The following is a 5,597-nucleotide window of genomic DNA, read 5'->3' as shown; positions in this document are numbered from 1 at the left end:
GATTTTCAAAACATTTAAACCTACAGTGATAAAATCGAAGTACACGAATAACATAGAATTCATTTTCTTTTTCGTCGCCATTGCACATTTTGCAACAAAACTAATTAATAACCTCTCAGTGCGTTATAAATAAATACAAAGTGCATAAGGTGATGTGTAGAGTGTTACGACCCCGCTGCTCCAAGGAATGTCACAGGAGGTCTTTCCTACCGACAGCAATAAGCCTCTTTAATGCTTCAGTGTATTTTATACCGTAGAATAGCACATTATCATTTGCACATTTCTGCATCTGTATCTGTCTTATATACTCTTGTAAATTTTGTTGACTTTCTTCCATATTATAGTTTCTATATGTTTATTGTATTTTACCTTCATTTTATTCCCTACCTTAGTATTCTGTGTTGTCTTTTGCCTTGTTTGCCTCCTTTGTTGAGTGGTTGTGCTGCTGTAACACCTGAATTTCCCTCATGGATTAATAAAGTCGGGCTGCAAGGTGGCGCAGTTGGTTAGCACTGTTGCCTCGCAGCAAGAAGGTCGCCGGTTCGCATCTTTCTGCGTGGAGTTTGCATGCTCTCCCCGTGCAGCTTGGGTTCTCTCCGGGTTCTCCGGCTTCCTCCCACACAGTCCAAAAACATGTTGAGGTTAATTGCTGATTCTAAATTGTCCGTAGGTGTGAATGTGAGTGTGTTTGGTTGTCTGTCTCTCAGTGTGGCCCTGTGATAGACTGGTGACCTGTCCAGGGTGTCTCCTGCCTTTGCCCTGGGTCGGCTGGGATAGGCTCCAGCCCCCCACGACCCTAGTGAGGATTAAGCGGTGTATAGATGATGGATGGATGGACTAACAAAGTCAGTCTAAGTTGCTGTCCATAAATATGTGATTACTATTCGTATGCACTAGATCAATGGTCGATTTTACTCATATTTCTGATGAGGACACACAGCTTGTTATCCTCACATGTGCAATAAAATCAGCATATTAGAGAGACGCTACAAAGCATTTGTGAACCGCCTGTTAAAGAAGCAGAACATAAACGGACTCATAAACTGCTCCCCCTGCAGGCAACCTGCTACTCCTTACTCATCTACAGTCAGTACTTCATAGGAAAAAAAATTAATTAACCTACGAAGCGTAAAATTTGGTGAAATCTGCCAAACTGTAAGAGTGACAGCAGCAAAGTCAGATCCTCCTCCTGTCGACTAGCAGCTCCTGTAGAGTGCTGTAAAGGAGGACACAGAGCTGTTAGCCAGTTTACGGTTAAATATCTGCACCCTTGCAAACACTGAAGTTCATTTACAGCCTATACAAGCATATTAAGAAACAGACACGGTCTGGAACTAATTAGTCTACATCAGTGGTTCTCAAACTTTTTAAGATAACATAAGTTTATATTCATGACCCCCTCCAATTTGAATTTTTAATATAACATGAGTAATAACTTTGTTGTTCGAGCATTAATGCGTTAAACATTAACGTGTTAACTCCAGAGTTCATCTCTTTACATTAACACGTTCATTTGAATAACTGAATGAATTTATTTCGAACATATGAAAGGGGGGAAAAAAATATAAAAACAAAAGAAAATAATTTTAAAAAGACCAAAAAAGAATAATAATATCGCATAATCAAATCATCATAGTAACAGGTCCGAAAAAGGAGTGGGAAGAAGTATACATGTTTAATTCTGACAGCCCTAATACAAATTTATTTGATAAATGTAGGCTTTATTTATTATTTTTTTATTTTTTTTGCAATGATCTGGCGACCCCCTGAAATGATCTTGGGACCCCCATGAGGGCCCGACCCCCAGTTTGAGAACCACTGGTCTACATATTCTAAAAGCAAGTGTGCCATACATGAGTGTAGTTTTAATACTTGTTGATGGCTCACTGTAAAAATACTGGTTTATTTTCCTCTTCATACCTATCTTTCTTTTTTTAAAGGATGTTGATATGTGCTATCATAATAGCATCAGCCACAGCAGACATAATTATTAGCTGCTATCTGCCCTGAAAATCCATATCGGTGCATCTCTTAGGAGGGTCAAAACATGCCCAGCACTTCAGGCTGCAGCACAACACTGGAAGTCTGGATTTTACTTTACCATAAATGTTTTCAAACAGCATTTCTTAGCATTATATATATATAAAAATAAAAAATAGTGAGATATCTGAGAAATCTGACTGAGAGAAGACTGTCCTGTAAAAACCCATATCAGTCGACCCCTAACAAGCGCCCCAAAGACTGAAGAAACCACCCAACACAGTGCTACAAACGGTGTTTTTAGACGAGCGTCCACACTTTCTGTATATTCTAGTAAACCACGAGCAGCATTTCAAACGCGGCATGCTGTTGTTTACACCAAAAGACTTGTTGTGTGCATTGTTAAGATGCGACACTGATGTAAACACAGCGGCGGCGCCCAGCTGTTTTGGCTCGTGACCCCTTCAATCAAGGCGACGGCTTTTTGAGATCCCTCATCACAGCATGAGATGTGAGCAGCGTCAGCAAAGAGGGATTTTTGTCTCCTCGGACGGTTTCATTTGAATAATTGTTGAGGCCTGAAGAAATGCAATCGTTCGGTATTTCACAGGGAGAAGAAACAAAAGATCAAAGAAAAATGTTAACTGTATATGGGAGTAATTTAAGACGTCTTCCTTCCACCGCATCTCCCAAACACGTGTGACTATACTGCTAGTTTTTCTTTTGCTGTGTGTTGTGAAAAATGTTATTTCTATTTAAAACATACTACAAACCAACGCTACGTGCTGAATTCTAATTCAGTTTTACACCGACGTGGAATGGAACGCCGCCGTAGTCACACCACGAGGTCGAAATTGAAAAATCGATGCACACAAACGTGACAACAGTCGCCCCGTTTATGTCTGGCTTTCTTTATGTTTTGCTGCAAGAAACCCACAATGATTTCATCAATGCTATGCTGCCAGCCCCGTAGCATCTAAATGCATGAAACAAAGTGAGACCAATCGTGTTGTACCTTCACAAGAACTCCTGTCGGCGTGCGGCGACCTGCAGGAAGGCAGTGGTCGGAGCGGTCTCGCTTCACCTGGGTGTCTCCTGTAAAGTACAGCCATGTTATACTCTGTAATGTACGAGCCTGGCAGCGGGTTTTATTAAACCTACTGAGGCTGAGAATGTGAGTTAAACTCTAAGCAGCAATGTCCAAGACTATTAGAATGAAACTGGTGACCAACCAGTGTACCTACTGGCAGGGTTTTTTTTGTTCCTACCAAATTTTCTAGACTATTTTTAACTATCTTTGTGGTGGAGAGACTAAATCGTTTTTCTTTTTTTTTCCCACTTTAAAGGTCCCATATAGTGAAAACCTACTTTATCTTGCTGGCAATCAACTACAGTTTCTGAATGACCAACCACCAACACGGACGATCCTACTGGCACCACATTACCGTAATTTCCGGACTATAAGCCGCTACTTTTTTTCCACACGCTTTGAACACTGCAGCTTAAACAATGATGCGGCTAATTTATGGATTTTTACGAGTTTTACGAAAGCAACACTGAGAGCGACAACGAAAGAGAGACTGAGGAAGTGTGTGACGAAGAAATTCTGAGGCTGTTCTTCTGAAGAAGACGACTTTAGTGGTTTTAGTGCAGGAGGAAGATAGCGATCAATGACTTTTCCTGGTAGGCGACTGTATTTTTTATTTTTTTATTAAACCAGCCGTGTTAAAGGAATTGTTCAGAAAAAAGCATTTGTGTATGTTAAAGTTTAAAAAATCTTTCTGTGTAAATATCTCATGTTACAACGTGGACACCTGCAGCTAATAGACAAGTGTGGCCAATATCAATCAAATCAAAATCAAATCAAGTTTATTGGAAGTTATACTGTGAAGTGCGAAACGCCACACGAAGTGGGCAGAAGCCGGAGATTAATGGACACTATTTGCCATCAGTATTTTACTTCTCGAGTTGTTTACAACAATCTCCGGCTTCTGCCCAATTAATGGACACTATTTGCCATCAGTATTTTACTTCTCGAGTTGTTTACAACAATCTCCGGCTTCTGCTCACTTCGTGTGGCGTTGCGCACTTCACAACAAAAAAAAACAACTTCCGCTGCAGCCGTTGTGTTGTGTTGCGGCTTATTGTGTTGTGTTGTGGCTTTTGTTTTGCTGTGACACTTCTGGGCCACCGTACATAAAAGTCTCCCGGCCGCAAGTTTTGCAGAATGAACGTCTTGAACAGACAAAACACTCAAAACGTTCACTTTCGTTGTCTCCTGAAGTGGGCGCTATGCACGCTGCCATTACCGTGGTGCGTTCAATAGTCCGGAATTCACAGTATTTTATAAACGAAGAGAGCAAAATACCAGAAAAGTACAAAGATTTTAAACACGCAGCTTTCTTTTACATTTTTTTTCAAGGTTTCAAGGTCTTTTATTGGTCACAGACACTGTTATACATGGTGTAACGGGCAGTGAAATGCGAAGCTGCAGCAGCTAAAGCAGAAGAGAAAGCTGCTGACTGTGTGAATGTTAACAGGCTGATCAATGTCAACATTATTCAGACGCCAGTAAATCTGACTAAAAAACACAGCTGGATACTTTACTGAATGAATGCGCTGCTCAGACGTATTCCTCTGGCGTATAAGAGAGTGTTGGCTTTATTCTTTCAGCTGCAACTCTGGTGGCATTAATCAGTCATGGGAGCAAATAACGAACATATATATATATATATAAGGACATCATTCAAACCGATAAGAAGACTTACTGCTAATCTTATAAAGGTCAACAAGCCGACCACGAGGCTTTAGTGGTTTAATCAGTTTCTGTTTTAGGATTATATCGCTCTACAAAGGCATGCAGAACAATGAAATGGGTTTCAATTTGCATGCAGCTCGAAATGTTTCCTTCTCACTATCTTCCAGGAATGCTGCTTTCCAAGAGAACACTCATATTCCAGAGTTAAACGTGAAATTACGGCGCTAACCTCAAATCCCGCTCCGTCGTTCAGGCCCCTGGTGGTGTGTGTGGTCAGTTGCTTATCTCCGGGCTGTCAATCGCAGATGTCCGGCTCGTCCTGAACGGGGGAGCAGACAGAAGCAGCAGCTCTTTGATTCTCAGAGCAAAACAACCCTTTTCAGACCGGCTACAAACCAGACGTTCAACAGAAATACCCGCGTCTTGGCAGCATTTTGAGTCAAAGCGCCGAAGCACACACTGCTGCAGAGACATGTTAGACGTTGATTAATAGAGGCACAATATGGAACATGTAAAAGTGAAACTAGCAAACCACACAGTGTCAAACAATTAAATTCAAGGATGTGTAGTGAAAAAACAGAGAGCTACCTAATCACATATCGTTAAAAATGGTCTGTTTAAACAGCACCATGTGGTTTTCTGTTATTTTATTCTGTTTAATTTTTAATTTTGATCATTTTATCACCATAATTCCTTTGCCTCTGATGATTACTGTGTTAATTTATTTATTTCATTTCATTTCATCCTCTTATTCTGTGTGCTGAAATGTACCAGTGTGGCGCGCCGCTGACTGCGAGACAAACTGTCCCTGGGGGATAATAAAGATTACCTCGAACCTTGAAAATATGGCAAGTGCTAG

General features: G+C 40.8%; 1 protein-coding gene across 1 annotated transcript in view; it reads right to left on the bottom strand.

Annotated features, from left to right (window-relative positions):
* Positions 1–1,172: 1,172 nt before the first annotated feature.
* LOC103362957 (F-box only protein 40) overlaps positions 1,173–5,597 on the bottom strand; it is a 16,460-nt gene continuing 12,035 nt past the window's right edge. Inside the window, exon 5 of the transcript XR_520487.1 lies at positions 1,173–1,183. The gene's annotated coding sequence lies outside the window, so the exon portion shown is untranslated. The remainder of the gene's footprint in view (positions 1,184–5,597) is intronic.

This window comes from Stegastes partitus, unplaced genomic scaffold, assembly GCF_000690725.1.
Source record: "Stegastes partitus isolate 25-593 unplaced genomic scaffold, Stegastes_partitus-1.0.2 Scaffold619, whole genome shotgun sequence".
Classification (NCBI taxonomy): domain Eukaryota; kingdom Metazoa; phylum Chordata; class Actinopteri; family Pomacentridae; genus Stegastes; species Stegastes partitus.
Note: the sequence above shows the minus strand (reverse complement) of the source record. Positions and strands in the feature narration are given on the sequence as shown.